This window comes from Callospermophilus lateralis, chromosome 10 (genome assembly GCF_048772815.1).
Source record: "Callospermophilus lateralis isolate mCalLat2 chromosome 10, mCalLat2.hap1, whole genome shotgun sequence".
Classification (NCBI taxonomy): Eukaryota; Metazoa; Chordata; class Mammalia; order Rodentia; family Sciuridae; genus Callospermophilus; species Callospermophilus lateralis.
In genome coordinates, this window is record NC_135314.1 from 120,567,675 (window position 1) to 120,583,172 (window position 15,498).

Here is a 15,498-nt window from a genome sequence, read left to right on the forward strand (position 1 = left end):
CCCATAGAGTCTGCCTGCTTAAGCACATCAGTAGATTAATCTGTTGATTAGTTCACACCTCTCGTAATGGGATTATTTCACCTCTGAGAGCTTTTGCAGTCTCACCAATAGCTTTTGAGGGACGCTCACATCTAAACATAACACCTGGCTCACCCCTCCTGTTCCTCTCCCCATCCCTTACTCTGCCCCAGCCATGCTGGTCTCCTCAGGGTTCCTCAGACACGCAAGCTGCAGACTTGGCACTTGCTGTTTCATGCATTAGATGCTTGTCCCCCATGTTCATCTGACTGTGTCCATAAGTTCCTTCAGGTCTTTATTGGAGGTCATGCTCTCATGAGACCACCCTATTTAAAACCACATCCTCCCCATCCAGGCTCTCAACACTACGTCCCTAGCCCCTGGATCCCTAAATGGCCATCTGCTTCCCACCTGTGCAAGTATCTCCTCAAGTGTGGCCTGGGCTGTTCAGCAACTCTCAGCACCACCTCACTGCAGGCAGTGCTGGCCAGTTTCATCCCTACTGGACAGTGAGGGATAGATGGGGCATCAGTAGACTTGAGGTCTCAGCTGTGGCATGGAACCAGGAGCACCAGGATCACAATGGCAGCTGGATCTAGCAGGAAGAGTCCAAAAGAGAATTGGTACTGGGTGATTCGAACAGGTGATATAAGCAGGGGCCGGCATCTCTGAGGAGCTGCAGAAGTACTGGGGAAGATGTTGTGGTCCAGGGCTGAGTGCCAATCACTCATCTGGAAGAAGACTCAGGCTGCAGCGATTTGGGCATTCAAGCCATGTGTGAAACCTGCCCCCACCTCTAGCTCAGGCTGGTGACGTCTGGAAGAGTCAGCTTATTTGTTCAACTGTTACATTTTCTACAGAATCTTCAACTCCTTCCTGTTATGACTTCGGTGATTTTTGACAGGCCTGCTCTGCTATTTATGTTTCTGATTATTTTTAGTCTTTTGCAATTAAATTTTCTTAAATTAAAACTTGAGACCTGAGCATGGGCTTGTCTATAATGTACTGTGCTGTGATCATATATGCAGTTTATATCTTTGGGTTGCAAAACCTCAGCGAGGGGATATTTCAATATTTGGCACTCAACAGGCTTGTTTCCAACATCACCCACATGTCTCCACGTCTCCGTGCGCTGCTTTCAATTCCCACACCCTCAGAGACAACCTGCAGATCCCTGGGAGCCACAACAAAGAGTGGAGAGGCAGCACGGCCTCTCCCAGGCCCAGCTGCTGCCTTTCAGCCTCCCCCTCACACACTGCAGCCTGGGCTTCTGTCCCGAGCCTAGTCTCCAGAGCTGCAGGTCCTTCTAGACTTCCCCTTACCCATCTATATTTATTGATACCAGCAAGACTCACTCTAAAGCACGCCTGGGTTGACATGGCTACAGAGGGACATGATAAACATGTGCTTGGGGGACCTGGTTTTCCTGCTGGATTCAGGACCCTATCACACCCTTCCCAGTGGGTGAGGCTCTCCTGAGAAGGCTCCTCCCTGGGTTGCTCCTTGGAGCTCACTCATCCATTGATGGGCCCTCCCCTTGGGGACCTCTACTGGGCTGACAGTTCCCCTCTCCTCCTCCTGCAGCCTGGATTAAAACAGCACTCTTTCTCCATGGCTGCTGTCACCCCATGTTGGCAACAGCCACCCCATGCCTCTAGGTCCAACCTCCCCTCCAGGCTGAAATTCCAACACCAGTGCTGTTTCTATTCAACTCAATTCCCCTCCAAAGCCCTCCCTGCCTCCTGTCTTCCCTTTCTGTCCCAGGCATCGGCTCAAGCCACACCCATTTCCAACCCTTCTTGCATGCTAGCCCCTCTGCAGAGGCTGCAGGAGCCAGTGATTCTCCTTCCTTGCAAACTGGGAGTGGTCATAAGACGCGGCTTTGTCTTTTCTCCAGTGGTTTGGAAACAGAAGCCTACTGGGGAGTCTGGGAAGCTGCTGGCTTTCTGGAAAATATGGACAGATGTCACAGTTCCTCCCCCTCCTTCCAGCTTCCCTTTCCCCCGCTGCACCGCAGCACAGATGTGTTTTCTGGAACTGTTGCAACCCTGAGACGATAGGGAACAGCAAGTAATGTGATAAGAGTCAAAGGGACGAAGAAATACTAAGAGCTCTCCCCAAGCTCCAGATAGCTCATCCTGGGAAGTAAATACATGCTTTTCTTGTCTTCTGCTGCTTGCAGGGAGAGCCTCCTTACTGATAATGGAGATGCAGTTTATTCTTTATTTCTCCTTCTTCCTCCCCCTTCCCCCACTCCCACACAGACTTCAGGACCTGATTGCTCTTCTTCTTCTTCCTGCTTTCCTCCCTTCACTTGGCAATTCTTTGCCAAATGCTTTTTTGAGCGCCCCCTCTGGACGGGCATGGTACTGCATGATGGAAAGAAAACAGATGCAGGGAGCACCCAGGCCAGGGTTCTGCCCCCATCGGACCCTACTCCTCACCCTGGAAGTGCCCAGCTTGTCAGTCTCTTGCCACCATCACCTTTGCCCTCTTCAGAGTTCCCTATATGCCTCCAGGTGTTCTCCAATCAGGTCTGTTCCTAAGCCTTCCCTCTAGAGTGTTCTATGCACAGCCTTCCACTCCTATCTAGGACCATTCTGTAACCAAGAGCTGGGTTCCTCCTCCTCAGCCCCACTCTCACCCCATACCCACTGCCTGTCACCGAGACCCTGGTCTCAGCACTTCAATGCCACTCTCCAGACACTTCACACCACTGTCCCCCGCATGAACTCAGCACATCTCTGATGCAAGGTGACAGTACCAGGAAAAGGGTCCAGTGGTCAAAGCACTTAGGAAGAACCAGAGTTGCCTTCAGGCACAAGATCCAAGCAGCCCTGTAGGGACAAAGGCCAGGGACAGATGCCCAGTACATAAACACACTATATACTAAGCCCTGGGCCAGGCACCATGTGTGTGTTATCTCATTTGAAAAGACTCAACTGGGGTAGCTTCACAAAGAAAGAGCTCCTCAGATCCAGAGTGACTGAGCAGAGTGATACAGCACAGAGAGCAATGAGGCTGGAGGAGTTGGCGGTGTGCAGGTAAAGACTGCATGTCCTGGGAGCAGAGGACAGCTGTCTCCCCTTGCCCACTGCCAGTAGCTCCTCAGCACTGCTGACATCCTCCTTAAGCCCAGCAAACATCAGCACAAGATCAATTACAAAATCAACCCTAACATCACCACGCTTGTCATCATGCAGACAAAAGGCCAATAGGCAGATTGTGGACTCCTGGGGATATTGCTCCCTAACAAGCTGCCAGGTTAACAGCATGGTGGCTCGAGCCCACAGCCCTCAGGGCAGGTCCCTGGGTCTGTCCAGGAGGGTCTGTGGAAGCAGCCTGGCTGCCAAGGTCAGCTCACACCCTGACCATATCACACCATGGTGATATGCACTGTGCAGGTGGGGGCTGGGCTTCTGCCAGTCTCATACACCACCCCGCTAGTTGGAGCCCACTGGAACTACCAGAACGCACAGGCCACTCAGCCACCAGCATGGAGTAGAGATAAAGAGCTTTCTTTTTCCTACTTGTCTTATGATTGCCAAAGTCTTCCACATGTATTATTCCATTGGCTGTTCACAACAGTAAAGGCAATGTGACTTCTCAAAAATTTTTACAGGGAACATCAACAGAGGCCTGGCCAGCTGAAGCCCTCACCACAATCCCAGAGTGCAGTGGACATGGGAAGCAATCAATGGTGTCTTTCTCTTCTTTCATTTGGTGCTTGTGGAACACAGTGCCCTGGGTGTCCCACCTTATTAGGCAAAACAGGAAGGAAGACCCATGGCCCTCCTCCGGCCATTCTGCATCCTCTCTGGAATGTTTGATGGAATTGTCAGGGAAGAGCAAGATGTTAGCCTGGTACAAAGGCAGGCCACCCCCTCAGCACTGAGGCCTGACTGCCAGGCACTGAGGTTGGCCTAGAGGAGAGCCAGTTATACAAATGCAGAGATGGATTTCTGGAACTTTACTGAGCATACAGCTCCAGCCATGCCTGCAGCTGGTACCACCTCTGGAGTTTTTAGTAATGTCAATCGATATGTTCTCATCTTACTTAAAACATAAACAGTATCCATACCAAAACAAAGAGTAAGCCAAGGCCTCCCTAATTAGCAGCATGGCACAGAAATCTCCCCCCTCCAAATAGAAGTTAAAATCAAAGAAAAGCATAGGTTTCCAACCATAGACAGTTACTTTAACTCATTCGACAAATAGTTATGGGCAAAATCTGAGCATGATGTTAATTGGTTGGAAAGACAGTAGTGAGCCCAAAAGACAGGTCCCCCATGCTCAGGGACTTTCATAGGACCGAAGCAGGCATTGTTGGAGGGGTTGGGATGGCGGCAATAATACAAACCTAGTCAGAGGGAGGTTCGGGAAAGACTCTCTCCTAAAGTCACATTTACACTGAAACTGAAGGAACAACCAACCTGAAACCTTAAGAAGCACATCTGGGTAGGAGCACAGTACCCACAAAACCCATTCCTGAGACAGCAATTTCATCACTAGCCACTCACAAGTAATGGTACATTTCTGCAGACAGGATATAAGTGCATCCTATATCTTCTGTGGTAGCTTTGAAATAAAAACATATACAAATCTTTCCAAACTAGTCAAATAAGCAAGCAAATAAATATTTACAAGGATTTCTGTTGCAGCAGTGTTTGTAACAACAAAAACGTACAACAGAATCCTAAAACTAACAGCAAGGTCTGTCGATAGGACTTGACTCTTGAAAAACATTTTAAAAGATAATGTAAACACACATTTATTGATGTGGAAAGATGTACACTGGGAGAAATAGGCAGGCAGCAGAGAGTATGTATAGGATGATTTCATGTACTGAGCACAAAATAGAAATTCAATAAATATTTGCTGAATGAATGGAAAATAAATGTATCAGCAGATGAACAGCAAACAAAATGTTCACATTCATTATTTCTAGGCAATGGGATTATTGGTGATTTAAAATTCTTTTCAGTATCTGCCTATCTGATCTATCTGTTTTCTTTGCATTATGCATATGAATTACATGCACAATAAAAAAGAATAAATAAAAAAAATCTATACAAAGCAAGCAATGACTTACCAAGGTCAGTTTTAAAGATCAACACTCATAATTAGAAAATGGGACTTCAGGAGAGAACAGAAAATAACTTGGCTAGAATAAGTACAATGGACAGGCAATATCCCTCTTACAAACATGGAGAGGAGATGAAACTTTCGTCAATGTCACAGCAAAACATTTTGAACACAGGTCCATCTCACACTTCTTATTTATTCCACTATCTGTCACAGTGCACATTAGCTCAATATTAGCAAAGGAAAACATTTACCTTGAAGCAAAAATGAAGTCAACAAGGCTTATGTCTGTACGATGCCAAAAAAAAAGATTACGCTAAAAAAGTCTTTGTGTGTCAAACAGCTAAATATTTGGGGAAATCTGCAAAACAAATGCCATTTGGATCAATTTCTGGGGTGACTGGTTGTACTGTCCATTTTCCTCTAATGTTTTAGCAAAATAGAGACTGTGGCCTCAAACGATCAAGCCAAAGCTGAACATGCACCGCCAGCTCCCTCGTCACCATAACTGAAAGCATGTGCTGGGCAAACAACACTACCTACTCTCTGATGGCCTCCTGCAGCCAAATTGTGATCCTCTGATTGTTCATATCATTAGGAAAATTCTGTTAACTCTGAAACTCTGGAAGCCCTGATGAAGGCACAGTCCTGGCTTTGATCCTGGCAGCAGGTGCTTTGAAGAGCTGGCCAAATGGAGGACACCGGGCCCTGAGGGTCCCTCCTCCATCACAAGAGGGGGTCACCTGCTTCCTGCCTGGCCTCCCTGACCCTGCACAAGCAGTGTGGCTCCCACCTTTCTTGAGCCTGCTTCATACACCAGGCTGTGCCTGTCCCTGGAGAGACCTAGGCTGTAACTCCAGATAGCTCACTGCTGTTCCATCCAAAAAGCATGAGGCGCTCAAAGGACAAACTCAAAGATGTGGGAAAGAAGAGAAGCCATCACCCCATGGAACCACGCCCCCATTGCTACTACTCACCCAGTGCTGGAATCGGCTGTTACTATGTGGAACATGAAATTCCAAAGCTGGGACGGGAACTGACCAGCTTGACATCCCTGCACCTAGCACAATATCTGCCCTGTCTTCAGTAACTATTGGCACTTAAGTGAGTGATGGATGAATGAGACTGAAACTAGCAAACGGGCATCTTACCCAAAACCTAAGCTCTACGGAAGCATACACTGTAACAATCACAGATGGGCACACTATCTCCAGGAAATCCCTTGTATTTTCCAGAAGGTACATACAGAGCCAACCCCCATCTCTCTTCTACTACTGGATGAGGTCACTAGTTCTTCTTTCCAAAGTTAAAGGAAGTGGGTGCCTTGCTCAGGGAATCGTCGGGCCCCAAAGACTCACCCAGTTGCATATAAGCATCCAACACGAGGATACACTCAGCATTCCCCGTGTACCATGGTAAGTCCATAGGAACTTGGACCCAGTGATAGGAGGGCCAAGCCCAGCCCTTCTCCTGCTGACACTGGAGTCCACTCATCTGCAGTGGAATAGGATCTGGGATCCCCAGCAGTATTTTAGCTGTTCTTTCTTTCCTCTTCAAAATAACAGTGAGTGAACGAGTAAAATTCCTATCCCATGGGACTCCACTGCATTCCTGCAACTGGATTATCATAAACTCAAAATGAAACAGGTAAGAGTTGGGGGAAAGGAGCAGGCTGCCCCACCCCCAAGATCAGATTGCAGGGCTGGCTGGCAACCCCCATCCCCACTGGTACCTCTCAGGCTGTGTACTACACCAGCTGCCCCCCACACCTGGCTCTCCTGCTCCCCTGTCCCCGCCTCCACACCAGCCAATCAGCCTCCACCTGGGCTTAAGGTGGTATTGAACTTGCCTGCTCCTGGACACGCCCATGGATGTCTGAGTGCTATTGCTTATGGGTGAGAGAGGAAGAGGGTCTTCTAGGAGGGACAAACAGGAATAAAGTGGCAAGAATCAGCACGGATGTAAGGTTCCTCATTCCTGCCAGTGCCACATTGGAGCCTGAAGCAAAAGGAAAATCAGTAACCTGGATTTTGTGTTGAAATAAAATTTCAATATTTTAAATAGTGAGGAATGATAGTGAGCAAATTATATTGTCCTATTGTGTGTATGTACGATGTTTTAGTCAGCTTTTCGCTGCTATGACCAAATGATCTGACCAGAACAATTTTACAGAAGACATGTTGATTTGGGGGCTTAACGGTTTCAGAGGTCTTAGTCCATAGAAGGCCCGCTCCATTACTCCAGACTTGAGGTGAGATAGAACATCATGGTGGGAAAACGTGGCAGAGGAAAGCAGCTCACATAGTGCTCAGAGAGCAGAGAGAGACTCCACTTTCCCAAAGCTACGCCCCAATTCCCACCTCCTCCAGCCACACCCTGCCAATCCAGTTACCACTCCTTTAATCCCTATCAGGGGATTAATTGACTGAGTGGGTTAAGACGGAACCCAAACATCTCTCCTCTGAACCTTCTCGCATTGTCTCACACGTGAGCTTTTGGGGGACACCTCACATCCAAACCATAACATTCGAATATGTAACAATGAATCCTGCTCCTATGTATAACACACCAATAAAAAAGACGGAAGAGAATTTGGATATTTGTTTCACCATAAATTTTTGCATTAATCTTGATTTTCTAAAATACCATATTATGTATAATTTATCTTAATTGCTGAGGGCTTTTTTTTTTGGCAACTCCTTAATTTCTACAGCTGGGATGAATGCTGTACTCATTCCACGGTAATCCCTGTGGATAGAGCTATTATTTATGAACTCCCAATAATATGCCAGACACTCGCTTAAAAAACATGACTTTCACATACTCATTCCTCTCAGCTCTTACCAGAGTTACCAACTGGTGAGAGTTGGTGAGGAATGGCCTCTCTTGATGAATGGGGAAACTGAGGCACAGAAAGTAAATGAGGCAGTGAGTATCACAACAGCTGGTAGGAGGTAGTGGGGACATACTTGGTTAGAAAACACCAGCCTACCGTGGGTCTTTTTTAGGGGAGAAGTGACTTGGGGATTGTGTGGTGGAGCACCATACAGGCTTCCAGAGAGATCTAGAGTGGAATCCAAGGGGCCTTCGGGGGTTCTCAGGGATCTCCAGGAGGCTGTGGAGACCAGCGGCTTCCATGAATATTTGCACAGGGACTAAGGAAAGGCTTCCCTGCTAGAGGATTCACATACTGGTGGGTGTTTCAAAATCCAGGCTTTGAATTTTTCACAAGATTATTTTAGATTTGTGGGAGAAAAATTATTATGAAATCTGCAGGCCAAAAGTGTTTTTCTTGCGATTTAATTTTTTTTCCCAAAAGAATAAAACAAAGTTATCTCTCTCACACACAAATGTCTAATTTGGTTTAAAGCCATAGGTCAGCTTCTTCATCTGTTCATAGATATCACATTCTTGTTAACACCCAGGGATCTATGCAAACTTCACTGGAAACCACAGAGCCTGAATTGGGAGCTGTGTTTCAATGAGCATGTGCATGTCACGCCGAATATCAATGCACCATCTCTGGCTTCTGAAGTGTGATTCTGCTAATATTACAGTATTATGAATGAGCTGAGATTTCGTTAATTCTTGGGCTAGATCAAATACACAATGGTGTTCAGACTGAACTGTCAACCTGAGAGATCTATGGCTGTCACCATTCTGCTGCATGTGGGTTGGCGCCTTTCTACAACTCTCTGGATCACCTCGTATTTACATGTAGGTGGTTGCTGCCCACCTTGCCAGTTGATGATAACACTGGCTAAAGTCCAGAAGTGGACAGAAGGTCCCAGGTCAAGATCTTCTTCTTCTACAACATTAGCATCTCGCATCTAACATTCTCCAACACCTGTCAGTGCAGAAGCATTTAGTGCTTGATTAAATGCAGGCCATCGTGCTGAAAATGGAGAAATATTTGTCTCCTTGGGTAGAATTAGCTACTCGATAGCAGGAATTTTATTTTACTTATTCACACATGCTTGGCTTAGGGCTGAGTGCAACACTAGGCTACTGAGTGAAAGGCTTACTGGGACCAAAGAGACACCAAGAAAGGCAGATGGGGTGCTGTGTGCAGGTCCCACTGGGCAGAGTGTGGGAATAGACCAAGGGGACTGGTAGGACTATTTGGAACAGTCTGAGGAAATGTATTCATAGGCTGGATCCACACCACAGATGTACAGAGGCCAAGATCATCATAGATCCACAGAAAATGGGGAGGGCCTTAACACAGGGAAACCAATAATCCTAAATTTGGATGGAGGAGTACATAAGTCAGTCCAGGTATGTGGTTTAGGACTGAGATCATGCCAGCTATTCTTGTTGGGGACCCACCTGATGGCCAAGAAATCAGGGAACTCTGTCCTCCCAGAGATACCCTGCCATGAGCTTCCTCCATCCACAAGCCTAAATCCACAGGGCTCAGCTCCTTCACCACCAATTCCTGGGGCTGAGGTGAAGCTCCATTTATTCCCTGGTTATGATGACATCCAGCAGTGTCCACTGATCCCCAATCTCTCCAGCATTTGCAATGGCCTTTGGGGATCCAGACCACTTGTAACAGCACCTGTTTATGAATCATAAACTTTGGTACCAATTGACCAATAAAAAAGGCAGACTGCATGGTCAATGTGTAAAGAATGTCACAACAGTGCCAACTATAGGGTAGAGAGGAGTTTGATTGGAATTTTTATATCTTGTCCAGCACCCAATAAATACCACAGAGGCTCAGGAAAAAATACAGTGGATTTTATTGTAAAATGGCCAAAGGTAACAAAAAACATTATCACAAGAAGCGTCTCACACTGGATTCTACCTCTATTGATGGAAGGGGTTGGATACTAGATCTTCTTGACTACCAATTTTCTTCTTTTCCCAATTCAGGAAATGTTTCCATGGCTTTCCTCTTAATGTTGAAAAACCCCATTATGTTATTGACTCAGTAGAAATCCGTGAATAGCAGGACGAGCTCCAGCCTCAGGAAGTTTCCCTGAAAAATGATTTCCCAAATATTCCTAAATATTTATCTTCCCTGATTCCCCTGCAAATGACCGGTGGTGGTGGATTTCTGTATGGGGTTTTCCTGTTGGATCCAGGTGCCAGGGGTGGATTTCACGGACTTTTCCCACCCCTCACCTGTGCATTTCCCCTGGAGGGCTCTCTTGATGGCACTTGTCATGAATACAAACCAAGGTCAGATTAGTCATCCTTGTATATTAAGAAAGTCACCTTCAAAATGATTAGTTCTCTCCCTCTCTGGTCTTAATTCTGTGGATAAACAATAGGCATGTATATTAATGAAGGTGCTTGTTTAATTAATTGGTATAAGAGAAATTGCAATGAAGGCAACCTGATCATGGAAACGTCAAAGAAGGCATCGGCAATGATTGGTGTTCACAATATGAGTATGTATTCTTATTGAGTCTAATTAATAATTTTCTCACTCTAACTGCCTAATAGAGGAAAGGCAGAACTCCTTTTGGTGGAATATAATATCAGCACATCTCCAGTTTTTGATATGCAATGGCCAACATACAGTAAAAAAAAAAAAATTACTGGACATGTGAAAGGGCAGGAAAATTTGACCAATAATCAAGGGACGAAAGATCCTAGAAAGAGACCCACATGTAATGTAGATATTGAAGTCAGAAGATGGAACAACTTTAGAGCAAATGTCATTAACATGGTTAATAATAAAGTATAAGAAAAACAAATGGATGAAAAGATGGAGAATTATAACAAATTGGAAACTAGATAGAAGTTTTAAAAGACATTTTGCAACTGAAATATATGCAATGTATCACACTAAGAACTTATCAGGCGTAATTAGTGGGGCACAGTGGCGAACGCTGTGGGAGAAAAATTATTATGAAATCTGCAGCAACTCCAGATGCTGAGGTAGAAGGATCTCAAGTTCAAAGGCAGCCTGAGCAACTTAGCAAGACCATGTCTCAAAATTTAAATAATAATAATAAAATTAAAAAGAGCTGGAAATGTGGCTCAGTGGTTAAGCACCCCTGGGTTCAATCCCCAGTAACTGTGCCCCCCACAAAAAAGAACTTACCAGGCATATTAAGTCACAAACGGGATTGACAGAGCAGCAGACAAGATTACTGCTTAGCAATACTAAAGCCAGGGAGAAAAATGAAGGGGGGCAAAAAAGAGAAAAGCACAGCAGGGGTATATGGGAAATGGCCAAACGGTCTCATGTACAAGTGATGAGAGCGGTACTGTGTTTTGACTTCAGACAGATCTGAACTGAACCTCAGCCTCCTCACTTATTGTATGTATAAACACTGTTCTTTTTTTCTGCATATTTTAGAGATATTTATTATTTATTATATCTATCTGTACATATTTGAGTTTCCTTTTTTCATTTGTTCTTTTTAGTTATAGATGACAATAGAGTATCTTTTGACATCTTACACATACATGGAGTATGCCTTCCCATTTTTGTGGAGTAATATGGAATTACATTGGTTGTGTTATATAGGTCATTTTGTACATGATGTGGAGTTGCGTTGGTCATGTATTCATACATGAACATAGAAAAGTAATGTCTGATCATTCTACTGTCTTTCTCATTCCCACACACCCCCTTCATTCCCCTTTCTCTAATCCATTGAACTTCTATTCTTCCCACATCATTCTCTCCTTCCCACACCATTCTCTGTGTTAGCATCTGCATATCAGAGAGGACATTCAGCCTTTGGTTTACTGGGATTGGCTAATTTCACTTAGCATAATAGGCTCTAGTTCTATCCACTTAACCAAAAAGTGCCATAATTTCATTTTTCTCTATGGCTGAGTAATAATCCATTGTGTATATATACCACATTTTCTTTATCCAATCATCTATTGAAGGGCACCTAGGTTGGTTCCATAGCTTAGCTATTATGAATTGAGCTGCTGTAAACATTGAAGTGGACACATTACCATAGTACCCTTATTTTAAGTCCTCTGATTATATGCTCAGCAGTGGGATAACTGAGTCAAATAGCGGTTCCATTCCAAGTTTTCTGAGGAATCTCCATACTGCTTTCCAGAGTGGTTGCACCAATTTGCAGTCCCACCAGCAATGTAGGAGTGTACCTCTTTCCCCACATCCTGGCCTGACTTGAGTGAGAAGAAATCTCAGTCTAATTTTAACTTTCACTTCTTTAATTACTAGAGATGTTCAACACTTTTTTTCATATTTTTGTTGACCAATCAATTTCTTTTTCTGTGAAGTGCCTGTTCAGTTCCTTAGCCCATTTGTTGATTGGGTTGGTTTTGTTTGTTTGTTTGTTTGGTTTTGATGCTAGGATTTTTAAGGTCTTTATATATCCTGGAGATTTGTGCTCTATCTGAGGTGTAGGTGGCAAAGATTTTTCTCCCATTCTGTAGGCTCTCTCTTCACATTCTTGATTGTTTCCTTTGAAGAAGCTTTTTAGTTTGATACCATCCCATTTATTGATTCTTGATTTTACTTCTTGTGCTTTAGGAGGTTCCTAAACTGACATGATAGAGATTTGGGCTGACTTTTTCTTCTAGTAGCAGAGGGTCTCTGGTCTAATGCTTAGGTCCTTGATCCATTTTGAGTTAAGTTTTGTGCAGGGTGAGAGACAGGGTTTAATTTCAATTGGCTACATATGGATTTCCAGTTTTCTAAGCACCATTTGTTAAAGAGACTATCTTTTCTCCAAAGTATGTTTATGGCACCTTTGTCTGGTGTGCGATAATTGTATTTATGTGGGTTTGTCTCTGTGTCCTCTATTCTGTATTATTGGTTTAAGTCTATTTTGGTGCCAATATCATGCCAGTTTTGTTACTATAGCTCTGTAGTATAATTGAAGATCTAGTATTGTGATGCCTCCTGCTTTGCTTTTCTTGCTAAGGATTGTTTTGGCTATTCTGGGTCTCCTATTTTCCCAATTGAATTTCATGACTGCTTTTACTATTTCTATGAAGAAAGTCATTGGAATTTTAATAGGAATTGCATTAAATCTGTACAGTGCTTTTGCTATTATGGCCATTTGGACAATATTCATTCGGTTTATCTAATAACACAGGAGATCTTTCCATCTTCTAAGGTCTTCTTCAATTTATTTCTATAGTGTTCTGTAGTTTTCAGTAAATATTGTTCTTGATAAGTGCCCTAACTCCTCCGAACCTCCTTTTTTGCATGTGAAAAATGGGACAAATAAGTCAAATAATTTTGCAGTATTATCTGTGTGCATCTCCAGTCATCTCCTTGCAGTCTAACAAGCCCCTTAATCTTACCAGCCCCAGAATTAAGACAAGTGCCAACACCTGCAGAACTGTAAAATAAAGGCCCCTCATAGTGGATTCCTGGCTCACAAGCAAGGCCTTGGTCAATGTAAAAGCTGGAAAGACAGAAATGAAGACTCACATGGTGGGTTTTCCTTTTTCCTGAGCAAAATGAGCAATGACACAGGATAGGAAATTGGAGAAAAGAAAGATAAAGTGGGCCAGAAGAGAGCAAGATGTAAAACCCAGGCTGCTAATTACAGCAGACACACCCCTGCTAGAACTCAAGATCCGTGGAAATAGCTCTGCTCTTAGGGAGGCTTCTTGCTGCCATTGTCCAATGACGACTCCTATGATGGGACAATCTGCAGAAAGCAAGGTGAACAATACTCTTCTGAGCCCTGACTCTGTGAAGTCTCCCATCTGACTCTCTCCATTCAGGCAATCCCTGTTTTCTGGATCAATTTATGGATAAAACTAGGTAATGATTCCAACATTGTGTTAGCTAATGACTGTGAAGATTTCTTACATATTAGTTCAATTATAATTAATAGTTAATGAGTGCATACTGTATGCCAGACCCCCATCTTAACATGCCACATGTTGATTAGCTCAGAACAACCACCTTCTAAGAAAATAATAGTGAGACATCTTCTTCAAGGGCACCTGTCTAGCAAGGTTCTTTGTCAAACCTGGAGCATCAAGGGATGGATAAACAGGCTACTGAATACAATTCAGTCACTATTATGTGAGAACCCTTTATACTTGCCTCATTGAACCCAAATGGCAACCACCCAGACTCTGACCTCTCATCTACAAGTGTGGTGGTGGTACTGGAGTCATCACTAGTCCCAAGACATTGAACGTCCCTCTGTGAATCTTACAGGAGATAATATCACAAGTGCCCATCACCATGATCAGCAACTGCCAACACTCCTTAGGCATCTGCCTTTTTCATTTGTGTGACAACATAGAAGGAAAGGAGGGAAGATCTGGGACTTACATGTTCCATACATATAATTTGCATAGAAAATAAAGCTTGCCAACATCTGCTCTAATAGTTGCACTTTTTTCTATACTTTAATGGAAGTTAAATAAAAGGATTGTATGTCTTCAATCTGGAGAAACTATGGTTGTAAACTATAGTATCAGAGCTTACTGGGATGTATCCGGAGTGCTATCTTAATTAATCCACCCCTCTCAGGCAAATCTGAGACCCAAGAGCAGCTTTCCTATCTCTGACCAAGCAGGAGTCGCCATCAAGACTCCAATGCATCTTTTAAAAATATGTAGGCAAAGGAATGACCCTGGGGCCTAAAGCAGATAGGCTCAGGATGCTGGATTTGTTCCCCATTTCCAGGTTCCCAGGAGTCAAGCCACTTCTGGCCATTGCCACAAAGGCTGCCCAAGTGGCTGATGTCTGCAGACAGCACCTCTCCAAAGGGCTGGCACTAGCAGATTGTTTGCCCCCAGGTATTCAGGCCTTGGGAATAGGCAGACCTAATAGCATCACTGAAGGATTTAGAAACAAAGTAGGAAAAAAAGAAATTATAAAGTCCAGGCAGGAGAGGAAAGCGGGGTCTGACACTCCTGCTCTTCCCATCAGAAAGTAATCTCATTTTAAACTGGGCCTCAAGGTTTCCAGAAACCTATTTAGATCTCGTGTAGTCTCTGCATGTGACTAGAATGTAAGTTAGGAAATCAGCTGAGTGAATGGGGCCATGAGCTTCTAAGCCCACTCTGGTCCAGTCTAGGGCAGGTGGGGTTCCTGACAAGAAGGGATTCAATCAGCCTCTGAAGCTAGAAGGGAAGTCATCAAGGTCTTGGCTTGGCCTTGGCTTATGGAAGGGAACCATTTCTGACTGAGCTCTGGCCTTGCAGCAAGCATGAGGCTGAACTGCACGCTCCATGGAACCTTCCAGAAGCTGCATGCTGCACGTGCTATCTCTCTAATGTAAATAAAAGGAACTGAGCTGGGCAACTGGAGTCCCCACTCTGGGCCTCCAACTTGGTGGGTGCATCATTACAAAGTCTGCCTAACTTTTCAGCCCAGGAAGCCTCATCTCCCTCCAGAACTTCAGATCTGACTATTGTGAGACAGCTCTGGACACACACTTCACTAGATCCTCTACGACACAACTTCATCGTCAT